This window comes from Microcaecilia unicolor, chromosome 1 (assembly GCF_901765095.1).
Source record: "Microcaecilia unicolor chromosome 1, aMicUni1.1, whole genome shotgun sequence".
NCBI lineage: Eukaryota > Metazoa > Chordata > Amphibia > Gymnophiona > Siphonopidae > Microcaecilia > Microcaecilia unicolor.
Window position 1 is genome coordinate 93,530,473 of NC_044031.1, and position 21,005 is coordinate 93,551,477.

Consider the following 21,005-nt stretch of genomic DNA (forward strand, 5'->3'; position numbering starts at 1 on the left):
GAGGACTGGAGCGGGGCTGGGGCTGATGGTGATGCTTGCTCTGGGTCTGGCAAGGGTTTAATATTGATGGTGGCACAGGAACTTGTAGAACGGGAGAAAGCAGCTGATGATGGCATTCTGGGGATGTGAGACGGGAGAGGATGACAAATGCAGGGTTGAGAAGCAAGGATAAATAAAGAGGTTAGGGAAGAGTAGAGTGATGCTGGGATAAGTAAAAAGAAAAGCAGGTTTATTTAATATTGGAGAAGGAAGTTGGACAAAGTGAGAGAGAATTATGGGGGACAGGAAATGGCAATGGATGCTGGGGAAAGGGCAGAAAGAGGCAGGAGGACAGACACTGGAGGCATTAGAATGTGGGGAGCATAGGCTCATACTTATGCAGAGATACTGCAATTGAGTGAGAGTCTAGAAAAACTTTAAGGTTGGCTGGGTATTCGGATTGTAAGTGAGGATGTAGGGTGGAAGAGTAGGAACTTGGGCATTAGGTGGTATTAGTGAAGACCAAGAAATTGAGTAAGGACTAAGAGGACAACAAGAACTAAGTAACCGGGTGAGGGGTATAAGTAGGGCTTTGAGTCTAAGTGCAGAAAAATGGGAAGGGGAACCAATTTGAAAGATCTAGAGGGATTGGAAGGCACTTGAAAGGGAAATAGGACTATGGAGAAGGTGAGAAACAAACAAAAGTGACCGGTCTTTGAAGGAGGTTGAGAGAGCATAGAAATGGGGGAGGTAAAAGGGAAATGGGAGCCATAAGAAAGGGACTGATGTTGGAGAGGGGTAAAAGAGAATGAGCTACAACTGTTGAGGGAATGAGAAGCAGAGAAATGTGGATCAAATTGGGGAGGGGATAAGTATAGAGGGTAGAAATGGGGGACTAGGAAGTGAGAGAAAGTGATTAAGAAGCTAAGAAAGGAATGAGACAAAGGTGGGAAATAGAAGCACTAAGGAGCGGAGAACAGAAAATAGAAAGTGTAAAGTAGCTGAAAGGTAAAAAAGAGGCTAAAGTCAGGAGGGGGAGAAGAAGGAATGAATAACTGTAAGATAAAAAGGCATATGAGAAAAATGTAGAAAAAATATAGAAAAAATATGAAACTGTACTTTGCAATTTTGAAAGCTTTTCGGGATGGTTTCTGGTCACTCTGGATAGTGTGTCTCTGTTGACCAAGATGATCTGAATACTTTGCCAAATATTGGAACTACACAAGCTAGTTGAACTACTACAACCTAACGCAAAGAGCTTTCTTTTTTTTTTTTTCTTCTTGCATGAGCTCTTTTGAGTGCTAATTCCAGTTCCATGCACGTACCATGTATATGCACTTGGTTATGGGTAACATTACTAATTTTTGTATTTGGCAGTGTTATTGTTTAGTTTGTAGTACTCTTAATTTCTGCTTGACTTTTGACAACTGTACAGTATTTTAAGTGGTGACCCTTCATAGTTATAGCTGACTGGTTTTGGTTGGGGTTGCGTAGCCCATGGGAGTGTTGTTGTAACTCCTTGCATTCCTGATCTCTTTGGAATAGGTGGGGTGTAATTTTGCCATTTGAGCATTTGTGTGCATAAGAGGTGGGGAAGGAGAAGGGGTGTGGGGGGAGGATGGTAACATGGGGGGGGGTTGAACTGCAGTGGGAGGGTAGGTGGGATATGCGGGGGAAACTGGAAGTAGGGTAGGTGTGGGAATTTGCTCTGGAAGGTTTCTTTTTTTTAATGCTTTTTGGGTGTCCCTCTGTGGACTAGTTCTGTTACTTATCTTTTGTGGTGAGTGTGTGGCATGTGACTTTGGTTTATGGTACCTTGGTTGGTTGTAGGTAGGGAAGCCTTATCCTGGGAGAGGCTGGACTCTCAGGATACTTTGTTGGTGGTATCTATCTACTGACACATTTTTCTCTTACTTCAAATATAGGTACCCAGTATAATAATTTTCTGCCCTAGAATGTGGGGAGAATTACTTTGCCCATAAAAAGAACTTAAATTCTGGCAGCTCTTAATCGTTATAAAGCTGTTGTAGCCTACCTATAGGACTCAAGGCTCACTGATATTGAACATCTCTAGCTGCAACATAATTGAGTGGGTGAAGTATATTTTTCTTCCTCGGGGGGGGGGGGGGGGCAGCAGACATGGAGGTGTGGCTGTCCTTATTAGGAAATCTCTCCAGTGTATAGTTTTGATTTTGGTGATATCTAATGAGGGTCAATATTTATTGCTGCAACTTACTTTGCAAGATGAAGACATTACCTTGTTGATATTTTATGGATCCAACCATTATGACCTTACATTTTTTAGGCACTTAATAAAAAATTTTTCTGTTCATGTGGGTAAACCTGCTTTTGTCATGGGGAATTTAATTTGGTGATAGATCCTGTTCTGACGTTAATGCAGTGTTATGTACTGAGCATGTTCAGAGAGTTAAACCTGGGGCTTCTTATTAGCAAGAAGAGACTCAAATCCTTAATCCAATTAATTTTTCATTCAATACAGTTGATGACAAGATAAATCAATCACTTATAGTTACATCTCTGTGATTAGCCCATCTCCAAGAGAGGAGGAACTGTCAGTGCTTGGAAAATATGAAATACTCAAGAAACTTCAATAACCTGTTTAGCCTCAACAGGTGAATTAATACTTTGAGAGGAAACACAAACAACAGTTTGCTGTCTCAGCATGGAGAGTTCAAGCCATCTACATGCTGGATTTATGACCTTGAACAGATGCTCGAACAGGAGTTCTTCGGTGTGCTGTGGCAACTTGCCTCATTGATGCTTCTACTGTCTGATGATGAGGAAGAGGTGAGGGAAGATTCGGCAGCTACCTACGCACTGAGTGCACCTTCATCTTTGAAGTAGTCTATGCTGTTATCATTCAGAGCCCCTGTTTGTTCAGCGGAGAAGGTCTCCTAAGCCATACCAGTGGTTTGCTTCCTTTGGTAGCAATGCTAGTAGGTGTTTCTAAGTCCTTCTCCCAGCTTGGCTGTACCAAACCCGGACATGCTTTGGTAACCGGAAAAATAGGCGGTCAGGCGGGGTGGTGGTCTCCCCCATGCAGCATCTGGAGGATCTCCTGGTTCTTACTTCCTCTCCTATCGACGGTCAGACCTCACTTCAACAGTGTTAGTTGCAATGAACTGTTAATAATGTGACCATAGTGGAGGAAGGGGCATCAAGGGAACTGGTGAATGGGTTGGCAAGGTCGATGACCATAATGATGGAAATGCTATGGGTAGCCATGAATACATTGAACTCCTTCTTTGAGTAAGGTCGCTGATACGTTCTTTTTAGATCTTAGTAATTTGTCTGGAACTTTAACTCAGCAGGCTGAGGCTCTGGGTCTACAGTCAACCGGAGTGGTATCTTTGGAAAATAAAGTTTCTGGACTGCAAGAAATTATTAGAACTCTCAATAAAGATAAGAACTATACAGCTAGGAAAATGGAGTCTATGTAAAATCAATTGAGAAAATGTACTTTAAGATTCTTGAATTTTCCAAAGTCACCTTTCATAGCAACTGTTGATATGGTTAGGAAATATTTTAGAGAAATGCTCAAGTTACCATCTGATATGTTACCACCAATAGCGAGAGCACATTATCTGATGTTGCCAGGCAATAAAGGGTAAAGGGTCATGGATTTGATATACCACCTTTCTGAGGGTACTACCAAAGTGTTTTACATTTATTATATGCAGGTACTTGAAAAAAAAAAACCTGCTTTGAGCTCAGATTTGGAAAAGTCAAGGAAATAAATCTTACAATGAAAGGTTTGGTGAATGCACCCTAATTTAAAAAATAAAATTCTGCATTATGCATTTGGGTCCTTATTTTATAACAGGGCACCTAGCTGAGCAGTTCAAAATGACGCCTCTTTTATTACGCATCATAGGTGCTTATGTGCCTATATAAATAGGCACCCAGAACCAGCATCTGTAGCGTATAAATGCTGGCATACTTTTACACATGCTCTGGTTACTGCGAATGCTTGCCTCTGTTTTTTTCCCATTCACTGCAACCAGGGAAGGAAACTCCAGAACCTAGCATCAAAATTTTTGTCAGCTGGAATTGGAATGTTCCAGAAATTATGTTAGATTACTTTGACAGCATTCCATCATTTTATAGATGCTGGAACGTTCTTACGACCCCTGAGGCAGGCAAATTGCTGAAATGGCCCGTGTCAGGGCTATAAATAACGATTGTTCTTTTACACCAATTCTTGGGGCCCATCGTGCTTTCTTCTTGTTGTGCTGTTTTGCTGCACCACTGATTCCCTCTCCCTTGTTCACTTTGCTTTGCACTTACCACAGCTTAACTTTTGCAAACATGCCTCTGAGTGATCTAGAAAACTGGCCGCCATAATGCCTGTGATTGGGCTCTTAGGCTCCTTAATTTCGGCCTCTCACACATCATACCCCTGGTGACCAAAGAGGTGTTGCATTGAAAGTATTTGATGCAAACTAGAGGATATGAGGAATAATAATGAACAAGACAGTACCTTTTGGTTGGAGGGGACAAACAAACCAATCTTGGGTCTCACTCAGAAGCTCTCAAGTTGCTCATGCTGGTTTGAACAAATTATTGGTAGGGCCATGGCCCTTCTGTTACCTATGTATAGAGGAAAGAACCAGTACAGCAAAATCTTTGATCTTCACAATTCCCTCCTTCCATCTCAGTAAAACACTATTTGTAATGTCCGCAAATGTCCATATATTTTCCTCTGCTTTTTTTGTTATTATGTAATTAGATTGACATAAAAATTTGATTACGTACAATCAAATTTTAGAAAATCAGTCACAACATCCAATGAAATTACAGTGATATAGTTACTGTATAAATGAATTTGTTGGAATTATGTGAATGGATTATATTTTAGCTCACATGGTTACAGACTCAGTTCTGTTCAACATGATTTGAACATTTTGCGAATTGATATGAATTCCCGAATACCAGGAATTGGCATGACAATTATAGTTTGTAGTCTGGTAGATGTGTATTTAGGTGGAAAATATTAGATATACTTACTAGAAAGCCTTTCTGAAGACTTATCTGAAATACCATTCATATCTTTGTAGCTTTATACCCATCCAGATTCATTCATTAAGATGATTACTTTAAAAACCTTTTCCTCAGTAATGAATGATGTGGGAATGCGCGTTTATAAAATTACCTATCCTGTATCCAGATTAAAGTTTTCATATAGGACTGTGCAGTATATCACTTCACCTGTTTTGTTGGATACCCGGGGGGGGGGGGGGGGGGGGGCAGGGTTTGGAACTACCTGCTTTAAAAAAAAACCAAAAAACATTTTCTTAAGTATGGACAGCTTAGAAAAGGTATCCATGCAATTTAGTAGATATAAATTTATGTTGTCAATGTTCTGGGATAGTTTTAAAAGTGAGAGTATGTGCATGTGTTTACCTTGGAAATCTGTCAAAGTCTATGGAGTGAAAAGTATGTGTGTAGTTTTCATCCACGTGAACAGCTATAAAATAATTATCCCATAAGAACAGTTAAAGAAACACATTTAGTAGTTTGTTCTGGCATAGACATTGAACCTATGCTCTTCAAAACTTCTCTGTAGTTTGTGTTAATTTCTTTTCAGAATAAACCTTAATGAAAAAAAAGGGAATGGTATTCAAAAATGCTTTTATTTATTTATTTTATTTTATTTATTGCATTTGTACCCCACATTATCCTACCTTTTTGCAGGCTCAATGTGGCTTACAGAGTGTTGTAATGATATAGTCGTTACATGGTTTGAAATACAGTCGGTAGTAAGCTGAAGGTAAAGAGGGTTTAGATGGCAGGTGTTAGGTAAGGTCGTGTGAGAGGTGTTGTTTTATGTACTTGGGTGGTTTAAGGAATGATTTGTTTCATTAAGGATGTTTCTTGTAGGCTTTATTGAACAGATGTGTCTTCAAAGCTTTGCGAAAGCTAGTTAGATTATTCATGGTTTTCAAGGCCATGGGTAGTGCGTTCCAAAACTGTGTGCTTTTGTAAGCAAAGGTAGTAGCATAGGCCTGTTTGTATTTCATTCCTTTACAGCTGGGGAAGTTCAGATTGAGGAATTTGCGGGCCGATCTTTTGCCGTTTCTGGGCTGTAAGTCCACTAGTTTTAACATATAAAGTGGGGCATCTGCGTGAATAATTTTGTGTACGGTCGTGCAGATCTTCATAGCTGAAAATCCAGTTGTGTGCAAATGTTTAGCATCCTTTGTCAAAATATATGTTACAATGAATCCCTAAGTGAACTGAGCCTGACCTAGCTAAATATGACATCCTTCTGGAAATTTTATTGCATAAATATTTGCTGAATAAAGCAGGTAAAAAGGTTTGGACACCTTTCCAGTTGATCTATGGCTATTGTTAATAAAGTCCAAAATGTGTAGTGACTCTGTAGGCCTTCAGTTAGTTTATTGCTTATTGTTTGGATTTTGCTATATCACATTCCTCTATTGAATAGGTCAATTTGGTTTACAGAATAAAAAAACAAAACAAATAGGAGTGAAATGAAATTGATTATGCGTAGGAAAGAAAGGAAGTCACTCAGAGAATCAGACATACTTCAAAGGACCAGGGCTGCAAACAGTTCCATATTTTGAAAAAAGTACTCTGGCTCTTCAAACCTCTCAGCTTGTAAATGGTGTTCTGTCTACTTTCACAATTATGGACTGCTCTAAGTAGCTGTGTGAGCATTTAAAAATGAATCAAATTGATGCTTACAAAGACGGGGAAGGCTAAAAAAGAATCTCTAAATGTTTCCAACTAGTAATTTCAACCGTCAGAAACATTGACTGTTGAAGTCAAGGCAGTGGTTTCCAAACCTGACTGGCTAGGGTGCCTCCAGAACCAGGTTTGGGAACCTGTAAGTCAAGGTAAAATCTGGAAAACCAAGAAAAAGCTTTGAAGGGGAAAATCAGGGAAGTTGGCTTTAGATTTGTTAGGAAGTGGGCAGTATTTTATGGAATGAATTCAAAAATGATGGGCTCCATCTTAACCAGGGAGGGACCCGACTACTTATTCTAATGTTTAAAAAGGAAATAGAGAAGCTTTTTAAATAAGAACATGAGGGAAAACTGACAGTCACTCAGCAATAAGGTATCTTTGAAGGATTTTTAGCAAAACAGGGAAGTTAGATCAACTTTATAATGATGTTAGAATAAAGGCAACTATAGTCCAGGTGCTCATAAGCAAAGAACAGACAGGGTTAAAAGATTTCACATTATCCACATTTGCTGCTAGGCTGGCTGTAAATACAAACAGAAACATACCTTGAAGTATCTGTATGCAAATCCCAGATGTCTAAAAAAAATAAGATGGGTGAGTTAAAATATATAACACTGAATAAAAAGGTAGATATGATTGACCTGGTGGAGGGAGGATAACTATTGGAACACTGTGATACCAACATATATATTATATCACAATGATGAGGTGGTCAAATTGATGGAGGGTGGCATTAGGTGTTAAAGCCAGTATAGTCCAACAGATGTCAAAAAACAAAAGAAGGATAACAAAAATAGGGCTATAATAATATCTTTATTATAACAAAGTAATTAAAGACAAAACAAACCAAATGCATCAACATACAGTACAGTCTTGATTATCCGTCATGAACTGGACTGTCCCGTTCTCAGATAAGTGAAAAGTCGGATAATATGCAAAACAATGGTAACCCTTTAAAAAAGCATAAACAAAAGCATAGAGTTTCTAATTTTCAAAAACTTATTGTTTAACATCACTATAGCACATTCTGCAGCATGATTGGAACGCTAAAACGTACTGCAATCACTGAACTATACTGTAAAATAAGACCAATACAGAATTGTAAAAAAAATCAGAAAAGAATACATACTGTACTGTGTACTTAGTAGCAAGGCAACTGGTAAACAAGTTATAAAACTGTTTTGTAAATTTTTGTGATTAATGTTTGTTTTCCTATTTTACTTCTGTTCCTCGCTGCAAGGCCATAAGTACATAAGTAATGCCACACTGGGAAAAGACCAAGGGTCCTTCGAGCCCAGCATCCTGTCCACGACAGCGGCCAATCCAGGCCAAGGGCACCTGGCAAGCTTCCCAAACGTACAAACAGTCTATACATGTTATTCCTATAATTGTGGATTTTTCCCAAGTCCATTTAGTAGTGGTTTATGGACTTGTCCTTTAGGAAACCATCTAACCCCTTTTTAAACTCTGCTAAGCTAACCGCCTTCACCACATTCTCCGGCAACGAATTCCAGAGTTTAATTATGCGTTGGGTGAAGAAATATTTTCTCCAATTTGTTTTAAATTTACTACCCTGTAGTTTCATCGCATGCCCCCTAGTCCTAGAATTTTTGGAAAGCGTGAACAGATGCTTCACATCCACCTGTTCCATTCCACTCATTATTTTATATACCTCTATCATGTCTCCCCTCAGCCGTCTCTTCTCCAAGCTGAAAAGCCCTAGCCTCCTTAGTCTTTCTTCATAGGGAAGTCGTCCCATCCCTGCTGTCATTTTAGTTGCCCTTCGCTTCACCTTTTCCAATTCTACTATATCTTTCATGCCAGCATTTCAACAACATTACATCAGTAGCTGTCACTTTTCTCTTGTCCCACATATGCCAATGCAACCTCAATTTCCTTGATGCCTTCACTATGACTGACTTTTACAATTCTGTGTTCATCCTCACTTGAGATGTCTTAATCACCATCATTTCCATTCCCATTCCTGCTCACCAGAGCAATCACATCATTGTCAGTTAGATCTTCTTGCTTGTCTACCTATATCCATTCTTGTATGTTATTCTCACAAGCATTCTCAGAGCCTGGCACTTCCTGTAACAAAGAAAGGAGATCTTCTTTGGCTGCTCCAGTGTCATGTCCTCGTTCATTTTTCATTCTCAGGAATTAACTTTCTCCATGGGTGTTGGAGGCTCGATTTTCATCCCATGACTAAGCAGTCCAGTAGATATCATCTTTGATGTTCACTTTCTTTAAAACGTCAATCATTCCTTTCCCTTCATCCAGTGCACAAGGAAGCTTATTGTGATATTTTTTCTTTAAGGTTTCCAGTATTTCTTGGTCCATTGGCTGATACAATGATGTGACATTGGGAGGCAGAAAATGCACTCCATAATGTCAGTACTTCTCAGTTTGTCTGTGTTAGGATGAGATGGTACATTATCCAAGAGAAGGATTGCTTTCCTAGGCAGGTTTATCATTCTCAAGAAGTTTTCTACTGATGGAACAAAGTCCTTGAAAAAACAGTTATGGAAAATGGCTTTGTCCATCCATTCCTCTGGTTCCTACAGGACACCAAAAGTGCAATGGGAGCCATGTTTTTAAAAGCCCTAGGATTTTTCGATTTTTCCAATAAAAGTCAGTGGTAATTTATGTTTACCAGTTGCATTGCTACAGGCCAGAATAGTCACTCTTTCTTTACTCTGCTTATAGCCTAGAGCTGAGGCCATATTTTGTTAGGTCTGTAAGATTTTTTTTTTATTGTCAACCTATATATAAAACATTATAATAATCTAGTTGTGCAAGAACTAAAGCCTACACAAATGGGAATGAGACCTCTTCTAGCCCAGAATCACACCTCTACATGGGCAAAAAAACAAGATAGATTCAACAGTCTCAAAACCACACTAAAAACAGAGAAAGAAGGTCCACATATAGTAGATAAACCATAATATAATACATTTATGTCAGAGTGTGTCAGGCATATAAACACTTATATGTCTTATGCACCCATAGCAAGATTCCTGATCATGTTTGAATGCCCTAGAGTTTAAAAACTTCTTTCCCTGTTTATGTGGGATTAAGCATGTCTAACTATTTTCATTGGGCCCTTGGTAAAGACTAGCATGTGCTAAAAATCCTTCATTAACTACTTGGTGCAGTGTGGGCTGGGAATAAGGCAGGTTATGGGTGGAGTTAGGGCATGGGAAACACTAGCAGTTAGTGTATAAGTTACCATTCGCTGTCTCAGCTGTAGGAGGCAGAAAAACAGAATAGTAACCCTTGTAGACACACAGAAGAAACAGTCACAAGGGTGACAGAGGAAAGGGCAGCAGACGATGTCCAAAATAACACCTTGCTGCTTTCTTCTAATAAACACTCCGTGCAATGTTTTCACATTTGAGTTCCTGAGAATCCAACATTCCACGAAGTGTTTATTGGAATAAAGCAGCAAGATATTGGACATTACCAGTAATATTTTAGACATAGCTTTATATCAACATACTTCCAACCAAAGACTCCTGAGGAGGGCCTTGTTAGGCCGAACCACGACTTGTGTCGAGTCTCTGGATGTTTCAATAAAGGTGTTATTTTGGACATCGTCTGCTTCTCTTTCCTCTGTCACCCTTGTTGTGACTGTTTGAGCTGTAGATGGTGCAGCTAAACAGCTGTGATTGGGTGACAGAAACTTGGAGGGACTTAATGGAAAGGGAAGGGCATTTCAACAACTGAATAAGTGGTGCAGTGGTTAGAGCACAGGTCTTGTAATCAGAAGGTGGCTGGTTCGAATCCCCCTATTACTATTGTTTTAATTTATGGACGTCCCTGACTGCACTTGCATGTTTTTTTTTTCTTCCGATTTTTGCTTTCTGCATGGGTCCCACGCAGCACCAACTAAACTAAAATTGCTCTGGGGAGCTGCATACTGCTGTCATGGAGCTAGGTATGATATTTGAGGCTGGCGTAGAGGCTGGAAAAAATATTTAAACATTTTGTTTTTTAGGGTGGGAGGGGGTTAGTGACCACTGGGGGAGACAGGGGAGATCATTCCCGATTCCCTCCGGTGGTCATCTGGTCATTTAGGGCACTTTTTTGGGACCTGTTCGTGATAAAACAGGGTCCAGAAAAAGTGACCTGCTTGCTAAAAATGCCTTTCTTTTTTCCATTATCGGCCGAGCGCGCCCAACTCTCCTCAGCCGATAACCACGCCCCAGTCCCGCCTTCACCACGCCTCTGACACGCCCCCATCAACTTTATTCGTTCCCGCGATGGAGTGCAGTTGAAGACGCCCAAAATTGGCTTTCGATTATACCGATTTGGGCGCTTTTGCGAGAAAAACGCCCATCTCCTGATTTAGGTCGAAATATTGGCGTTTTTCTCTTTCGAAAATAAGCTGGTTGGTGACTTTAAGTGTAGAATCAGACTCGTGTGTGTGTGTGTGTGTATATATATATATATATATATATATATATATATATATATAAAATATGCTGAAAGATGTTATATACTCTGATCTAATGTTTCAGAAAATTCAAGATTGAATTTTGTTTTTATCTAAGCACTAGATAGTAAGGATGAAAACACTTGTTGACACACAAGGAGAGATTTTATTCTTTTAGTTTTTGGTATTCAGGTTGCATTCTTTGTTTGGTTCTACCTCTGCTGTGTTCAGAGATGCCATGGGCACTTTCAATAGTCTTTATAGCCACCCGTGTCCATGCTTATAGTTAGAATGCAAAAGAGATTGCCTTAGTACCTGTCAGTTGGATAGGGCTGAGCTTCATCTCTCTCTTCCATATCAGCAAAGCTTTCAAGGTCTATAGGGAGTCAGTGGTGAAGCAGAATGTCTGCATTGAGACTGTTAGCTAAACATTTAGATTGTTTAAACACTGGCAGTGAGCAATAGGTGCATAACTTCCTTAGTTATTGAGTTGTTATAGCAATAATGCTAATGCTTAAATGAATCACATTAGGAAAATTAAAAATTGCCTTAACTTACTTCAGGTGGATAATAGTTAATGAGTGTGGATCTGACTAAATTAATCAAATTTATTTGCTTGGTTTCTATTACATGTAAATGTGTTCTTTAATAGTGCAATCCTTTATATAAAGAGAGAGAAGTTAAACACGTATAGCTCTTCTCTACCTAATGGAAGAATGCTTTGAAAACAATACCACTATTACAGCGCTCCATTTTTTTTTTTTTTTAATTTACTGTTTCATGTAAAGGAGAAGGCTTCAAAATCCAAATTACTTTGCTCCAACCATTCCTGCCAAACTTGAAGAAATTCTGAGCATTTTGTGTTCTTTCTCTGTTAAAATGGATTATGCTGCTCTCTGAAAAGTGAAAATAGATGTTATGACAGTCAATAAAGTCACCCTCAATCTTAAAGGCTTTGGCAATTAAACAGTCTCTGGTAGTGATGCATTAATGTAGTCCCATGAATGGTGGTTTCTGGTTCATTCTACTGGAGTTGCTTCTGTGGGAAAAAGATAAATCCTGATAAACCCAGGGAGACGATAGTCCCAGGCCCTCACTACCTGACATTAAAACAGTGGGGGTATGTTTGTTTATATATATATATATATATATATATATATATATATATATATATATATATATATATATATATATATATATATATAACCACCTTTAATTGATGATATCCCTGAAATTAAAAGTGCTTATGGTTGTAATGGTATCAGTTTTCGGGTAGAGGTCTATGAGAAACAAGGTTCTCTACTTGGTTTCACTTTTTGTATATTGTAGTTTAGAAGTACTGACTGAATGTCATTTCTGTTTTGCTTGGCTTTGGATGCTGTTTCTGTTTATATACATAATTCAATAAAAAATTTAATGTAAAAGTGCTTATGGGAAAAGACAAAAAGGAAACATATGCAAACAAATCAGAGTCCACTTTATGTTTATATATTTCTATCCCATCTTTAATGTTAATGCTCATTTTTTTAACTAAGCAATCAGCCCTTTTTTCCGGCTTGTTGTAGTTGGTTAGACTGTGACCTGGTCCTCTTTCCTCTCTTCTTGTATCCCTGGCAGGCACCAAGACTCTTCCATTTTCCCCTATAAGATAACTCACAAAATATACCAATCCACAACATAGCTCAAAATCCTTGACAGTACTGGGAATAAGTACTCAGTGTGCACGTGCTCTGGACCTTTTCTCCAAAATTCACAAAAATATTCTCATAACGACTAGATATTAGGGCTCAGCATATGAAAACTGCAAAAGAAAAGAAAATCTCAAAGGCAGATTTATTCATTGCATTTGTATCCCACATTTTCCCACCTTTTGGTAGGTTCAATGTGTCTTATATAGCACAAGAGAGACGATTACAGAATTTAAGTTTGATGATGTCCATCACTTAATTTCACAAAATTTCTCAGTTACTCCTTTGTGCCTATTCAGGATGCACCAGAGTTTAGTGCCTTATAGATAAGCATGGGCTTCTAATGGAATGAGTCTGTTGCTTCTGGAGATTACCGATAGGGAATTCCTCGGAGGCATCTTCCCTGTTTCCTAACTGACTGTGTGCTGAGAAGAGACACTAGTGTTTGGAGAAGGTAAAGCAAAGATTTTGAGGCATGAGTAATGAATAATGTGTATAAACTGCAATATGCACATGAATGAAAAAACTACATGAAAATAATTTGCCCTTTTACAGTAAACATCCTCGACTACTGAGTTCAAATCAAATTAAATTAAATCTATAAATATTAGGGTCTCAACAAGCCTTTTTATTGATTGTTTTACTGCATCCCTGTAGAAAACACGAACAGAAAATATTGTGTTAATTAAAAAGGAATTAAAGGTTTAATCATAGAAAATTATATATAAGGCAGTTATAATCTTAGTAGTTTTTCTTACAAAGTTTACCCATATGTATCATAGTGGGATTGTTGGATGTGGCAATGAAGTACTTATAAGAAACATAACTGCTGAACTAGTCTAGTAACACAGATCAGTCATATGTTAGTTATTTTTTGTCTGTTGCATTTTAAGGTGATAGGATAAGGCCTTGGTCTTCACTCCCAGTCCTTGAGGGCCACCAACAGGCCAGATTTTCAGGGTATCCATAATGAATTTGCATGAGAGAGATTTGTATGCCCATTATCTCTATCATGTGCAAATATTTGTCAGATAGTTGAGGGGTTTTGACAATGGCAGTTCTTGCAACAAGCAAGAATTCTGAATGAAAATATACATACAAGAAAATTCAAAAGCATAATTTAGTGGAATACAAGTTCAGCCTTTTGAATTTTGTTGAGAGAAGTGAGCTGAGAAGTTGACGTTTGCTTGCATGAAGTGCTTCAAATCATATTTTGTATATGGTCATAAGTTGCTATTTTGTATATATTTTTATTCTATTAATCCACAAAGCTGGTATAGCATGGACAGGTTCCATGCACTGTTCAGCCTGTCATTGTAGGAAAATGTGTAAATGGGGATGCTGAACTTCTGACAATGTAGCAAATGTTTTGAACTAGGTATAAGAAGACTGACTTGCTCTGCTGAAAGGGACTGCAACCTTTTTACTTACCTGCCTCTGTTTTTTTTTAATGTTTTCATCTCAAAGACTTTGAAAACATGCAGTGACCCAGCAGTGCAAGTTATGTCTTTGGCAAGCAATTTTTTTTCTTTTCTTTTCTGTGATGAATCTGATGCTCAGAAGTGCATTAGCTTTTAAGGCAATTATGATGATTGAAAATAACAAAGGCTGTAAATAAGATTAAAGACCATGCAAAACCTTGGAAACTCTAAGGGCCAGATGCACTAAACCTAATGAGCCAGCAACGTGGGTTTTAAACTGGTTCTAGCCAGTTTAGAACGCAAGTAGTAAACTGAGGATATGCACAAAAGGGCATTTTCCTGTCATGGTAGCAGCCAATGAAAACGGTATGCAAATGAGCAAATTAGTATTAAAATACTAATCCGATGCGATGCACTACCATTTTCTGAGGAAATCACTGTGGAAAACCTAACGGGAGGTCTGCACTTCCTGTTAGGTTTTTCTCGTTGGGGCTGCTGACTTTTTTATGACTTCCATAAAAAAACAAATCGCGAAAAAAAAACCTCCTTGTCCGCACCAACTACATGGGTGCTGTGGGTGCTCAAGCACCCCCAATAGCTTACCCACCACTGGAGCTTCCTGCCAGAATTTTAAAAGTCCTCCCTCCCTTCATTTGAGTTAAAGGCCCCCCTCCCTCCCTCCCTTCCTCTGAGTACCAGGGCCCCCCTCCAAAATTTAAAAGTCATACCTGGTCAAGGTTAAAATGGCGGCAGCAGTGAAAAGCATGCTGGCTTGGCACACCTTCAACCTTCCCTCTGTCTCTGAAGCTCTGGTCCCGCCCTTGCGGAAACAGGAGATGAGGGCGGAACCAGAGCTTGAGAGACAGAGGGAAGGCTGAAGGCGCGCCGAGCCTACATGCTTTTCACTGCTGCCGCCATTTTAACCCTGACCAGGTATGACTTTTAAATTTCTGAGGGGGGCCCTGGTACTCAGAGGAGGGAGGAAGGAAGGGAGGGGGGACTTTTAAAATTCTGGCAGGGAACTCTGGTGGTGGGTGAACTATTGGGGATGCTCAAGCACCCACTGAGTCGGCACCTATTTCGGGCAAGGGAGGGAGGTAAGCTCAGCGATTCCTATCCTGTCTGACAGCGATTCTGTCAGCTGGCTGATGGCAATCGAATGCAAATGAGCTAAAGAGCGAGCAGCTCATTTGCATGCAATTTCCTTGATGCATGCCCGTTCCTTACCGATTCGCTAAGGGAATCGGTAAGGGAAGGGCTTTAACGAGTCTTTAGTGCATCTTCCCCTAAGTCTCTCCCATCCTGAGCATCCAGCCTGGACTATTTTCTAGGAGTGAACAAATCAGAGATCCCCAGTTAGCTGAAGTCATGCTCAATCCTTTAACAACATAAATCTGCAAATAGGTTTTATGAGTCACCTTTCTTATCTCATTTACACAGTTAAAAAAGTTTGTGTACTCAGGCGTTAATTTCACAGTGTGCTATGGCCTAATTTTCTCCTCCTGTGTTTTCAGACTGGCAGTACTGAGCTTTGAATGTTACATCTCTTTGTTTTGTTGAAGAGTATGTGTTGCAGAACTTTTGTGCCTCAACACCATTAATAACCTGTAGACTGTGACCCAAAATCACAGTCTGGTCTTTGTGTATTCTAAAGACGCAATATTTAAAAATTTCTGCATCTATTGGTACTTAAGAATATAATTTTCTTTCCCCTTTTGCCAGCTCTTACCATCTGTGTATCTATTTTCTGCCTTCTTTGTTTAATTTCACAGTTTAATTCCTCAGCTGCATGGGGATTTCTCTCCCACCCTTCTTTAACTTTCCTTTCACATTTAGTCAATCCACGCACACATAAACGTGCATAATGTATCATCACACTTGCAAGTTAATCTGTTGCTGTGTTTCATTCAAGTTCTTGGCGTTCAGAATTTATATGCATTGTTAAAATCATCTGTTTAAGTGGCTTATTCCATGTAGGCATGCTAACTTTACTATTGCAGGTGGTGTGTTTTCTTTTAAAGCTGATATGTTTATATTTACAAATGACTTTTTAAATTACTTTTGATGAAATTAATAAGTTGATGATAATTGGGCCTTGCTCAATGGCAATGGTATGCATTGCCAAGCAGAACACCTGGATTTTAATTCTTGGGCTGGTGTTTGCTCTCCAGGACAATTGGGATGGTAGAGATGCTTCAGAGGCAGTGTTCATCTCCTCCTGGAGATAGGAAAACTTAGCTGTTGATTAACAGTGATATTTGGTGGCCAGACTTGGGGTCCACGTTAACTGTGTTTGAAATTTGCTGAGGGTTATGGCCTTTGGCTGAAGTCAGCTGTTGCAATGGGATTGGTTTTGCTGCTCACAGCAGGATGTAACAATAGAGGGAAAAACCCTGAGTTGTTGCAATTGGAGGCTTATAGTTGGATCCCTGATCTCTTGAGAAAATGCAGGAAAGCTGCAAAATCTGGCTTTTCTTGCAGAGTTCTCCATTCCCCATAGAATGGTCATGGAAAAGACAGAGAGCCAACATGTTAGCAGCAGCAGTGGTAGCTGTGGCACTGACTGCACCATAATTGTTTTTCTCTGCTCCTCACTCTCTCTTCTACTGAGCAAAGTGGTAGCACCATACTTTAGGCAATGTCTGGTCCTCTCCCTCTGATTCCAGCATAGATTGTGAGCTTTGAACGGTGTGGTACAAAGCATGACACTGTTCCTGGGCAGTAGAGGAGGAGGAAGACATAACTTTATGTGCACCAGTGGCTGCCTTCTGTTGCAGCTTAGCTGGACTGAGAAGGTGAGTGAGGGATATTGGGCAGGGGGAGAGAGTAAGCTGATGAATTGGCAAGAAAGTGAGAGATGAAAGGGGGATTAAGGGAAAATCAAGTGACTGGATTGGAAGGCAAGAGAGTGAGAGGTGCAGGGGAAGGCATGTGAGAGGATTAGGGGTGGAGGGAGTCAACCAATTGAAGGGATATAGAGTATGTGTGAGAGAGTGCATTAAGAGAAGGAGTGTGAGTTGGTTGTACCTGATTTAGGATTACAGATTTTAAATATTCCCTTTCCCATTTCCTCATTCTTCCTTTTCTCCACCCCCTCTAAGAATCTATCCTTGATTCTTCTCCTATCCCTCTATCCTTGCTTGAGATCTCTGTATCCCACCTGTGGGATTTTCCCTAAATTCCTTCTCCTTCCCCTGTTCTTTATTCCCTCATCACGTGCCAGGATTTATCATAAAGATCCCCTTCTCTTTCCATCTCCCATTTTCTATCTGTTGGGTCACCTTCAAATCCTTGGGTACAATTATACCCAGATCCATTTCTTGTTTCATTTATAGAAGTCACATCCTATATTGACCCATTCCCTTGGACCTTGGCAGTTCACAAGTATGTTTGCATTTTTTAGCACTAAATCTTAATTGCCTTACTCTAGACCAGGTATTCTAGACCAGCTGTTCTCATTCCAGTCCTTGGAACACATCCAGCTAGTCTGATTTTCAGGATATCAACAATGAATATACATGAGAGAATATGCCTTTATTATATGCAACTCTTATGCAAGTTTGTTGTGGATATCATGAAAACCAGACAGGCGGGGTGTGTCCTGGGGTGTTGAGAACTACTGCTTTAGACCCTTCCTCAAACTTCACTATATCTCTTGTTGTTCACACCTTCCAGGGGCAATTTTGTAGGTGGTGCTGACAGGGCAGGAATGACTCTTGGACCACTGGACCATCAGGTACAGGGCCCATAGGCCCTTGATAATGGAGGAGGGCCTTAGGAGGGAGGGAAGTATGGTTCAGCATCACCGCCCCTCTAAGCTCTAGGAAGGAGCATTGGGCCATGGCTTTGAGGCCCAGTGCTCCCAGCACAATAAAATAACCTCAGCATTTGGTTGGGGTTATTTTACTGTGTTATTATGGCCATAACATGTCTTGTGGTGTGCATCCAGTGTTCACTGCAAGTTGCTTTATGGTTTATACATAGTAATTAGCTGCTTTGCATGCATTTGCATGTTTTGCATCTCATTACTATATAACTTGTAGTGACCAAAATATTGCTGTGTTTGGGCAAGACAAACTAAGTTAAAGCCCTTTAAGTTGCATCAAGGGGACATTAACTTGACTTAGGGCCCTAACCCAGCTTGGTAACTTACCCTCTAAGAAGGCCACAAGGATGTATATTGGACTGTTAGATGACTGAGTAGTGAAAGGGGCACTCAGAGACAAGGCCTTAGCAGACAAACTAAACAAGTTCTTGGGTATACTTTGGCCTTTATTGAGGAGGATATAACAGAGATATCTATGATGGAAATGGTATTTAAAGGTTATAGTGTGGAGGAACTGAAACAAATTACAGTGTACCTGAAATATGTTGTACGGCAAACTGACCGACAAAAGAGTAGACAATTTCCTTGACCAGATGATACACATCCCAAAATTCTAAAAGAACTGAAAAAAGAAGATATTGCAGGCTGAATTTTGGTTAAAAAAACAAAGGACAGGAGAAAAGAGAGACTGCTGCCAACTGGATGTAATCCATACTTATGGATTGCATCACTATTTCCAATATTTCACATGTAAAATATATCTTTACAGAAATTGAGTTTTTCAGTGTGTATATCTTAAACATCATTTCCAATGGATCTATAAGTAGAGGAGTGTGGTAGCCGTGTTAGTCCACTCTTAAGGTTATCAATAGAAATCAAACAAAATAAAACATGGAAAAGAAAATAAGATACCTTTTTTATTGGACATAATACATTTCTTGATTAGCTTTCGAAGGCTGCCCTTCTTCCTCAGATTGGAAATAAGCTAATTAAGAAATGTATTAAGTTATGTCCAATAAAAAAGGTATCATCTTATTTTCTTTTCAATGGATCTATTAAACTAGGGTAATATTAGAATTAAGCCATATTTTATATTAGAATTAAGCCATTTTTTTTTATAAGAGAATGATAGGGAAGATACGATGTAGTTACCTATCCATATAAATGTTATATTTCAAGGCCAAATGTAATGTCCTTTTTTTTTAAACTTCCAAATTACTGACTTGTTCTTCCTCTGCATACTCTTCTAGATTTTCATGATTCATCATCCATGAAATAGTACTGTGTATTCCACTCTTTGAAGTGATGTAATCTGCGATGAAACTGTTTGGGCAGTCGGTCCTTGTTAGGAAAGCTGGCATTTCTAATTTGCATACTGTTATAATAGTCCTTCCTTTGTGGCACATGCTATTTCTTGTAAAGAAGTACAGCTGGGAATGAACAATGTAGCATATCCTGTTGCTATTTCAATGAATTATTTTGAACTTTGATTCATATAGAGAAAAAAATTGTGTGGGAGGAATAACAACTAGTTTTTTAGAGCTTTGTCTGTGCCTGGAAAAAATCCCATAATAGTGTCCTACAAAGTGGCATGGGAAGGCATTGATATCTTTTTATTGCACAATTTTAAGCCATCTTTAGAAGAGAGGAAAAAATAATTATGTGAATATTGCACTGTTTCTTTGAGGACAAGAAGTTAACCCATCACACCATGGGGTGATGTGATTCCAACGGGGGTGGACATCAATATCCAGAGCTTTCCAGGAGATGCTTCAGCTCCTCTGGGCATATGTATTTCTTGCCACACAACATACCTTTGTCTTGTTTTTGCTGCAGTCTCAGAGCATCACACTCAGTTCACTCTGGCAAGTTTGCTGCATTTTGTCTTTCTTCCATATCTTAACGCTATTGTTTCGTATTTTTTCTAGTTTCCAATTACTTTTTTTTTGTAAGATGTATTTTATTTTCATTGTCCCTGCACTGAGCTTGTCTCTTTGCAGCACCCTGCAGCTCTTGTGTCAATGCCTCCTTTTTTTCCTCTTAGCCATTCTTCACTTTGATTTCACATCAATTATCATTTTGGCAATGGCAAAAAAAAAAAGGACCCCCAGTGGTGATCCTGATGTAACTGCACCACTCCCACAAGGAGAGGCTTTAGCCTCATCTTACGCTGAAGAAATCCAGTACTACTAAATTGTTGAGGAGGCCATGATAACTGAAGTCAAGGAGTTTACAAAGGGTACCTCAATTTCTTTGAACACAAAGCCAACTACTAGTCTCAAAGATCAAGCCCACTCTAACTCTCCCACCTTTTGCTCACAGAGTGCTTGGAGTGCTTGAGCATTAATTCAAGTAGATCTAGCCCTATGCTTGAATCCCACATAGCATCCTACCAGATCTATGTGGTCCATCGTTTACCATTTTTGAGAAGGCAGACAGTTTCATTGAGCCCCTCTGTCAAGAGATTCAGGTTGAGTTTAGTTTGCTTTTGGCGCAAGATGTGATTATGAAAAGCCTCAATTGCTCTTCTTGTTAAAGTAATGGAAGGACTTCTCATGTGCCAACTATGGAGTATCTCCAGCTTCATGCCATTTTTGCATAGTTCACAGTCTGGTTTTAAGCCCTCTTACAATACAGAAACTGTGCTTACCACCCACTTAGCTAAGAGTTAAGTTTTGGCAACAAAATATTGATACTTCAATTTGATCTATCCAGTGTCTTTGATACTGTTGGTCATAATAATCTTTTAAGTATTCTTGACAATAAAAAAGGTATTATCTTATTTTCTTTTCCATGTTATATTTTGTTTTATTTCTATTGATTACCTTTAAAAGTGGACTAACACGGCTACCACACTTGACTATTACGGAATTCATGGAGTTGTCCTGAAATGTTTTTCTGGATTCTTAAGATCTAGGTTG

At 39.2% G+C, this 21,005-nt stretch overlaps 1 protein-coding gene across 3 annotated transcripts in view; it reads left to right on the forward strand.

The window, feature by feature from the left end:
* The window catches only part of PARD3 (par-3 family cell polarity regulator), a 1,299,417-nt gene that overhangs the window by 490,696 nt on the left and 787,716 nt on the right, over window positions 1-21,005 (forward strand). The gene's annotated exons all lie outside the window — the stretch shown is intronic.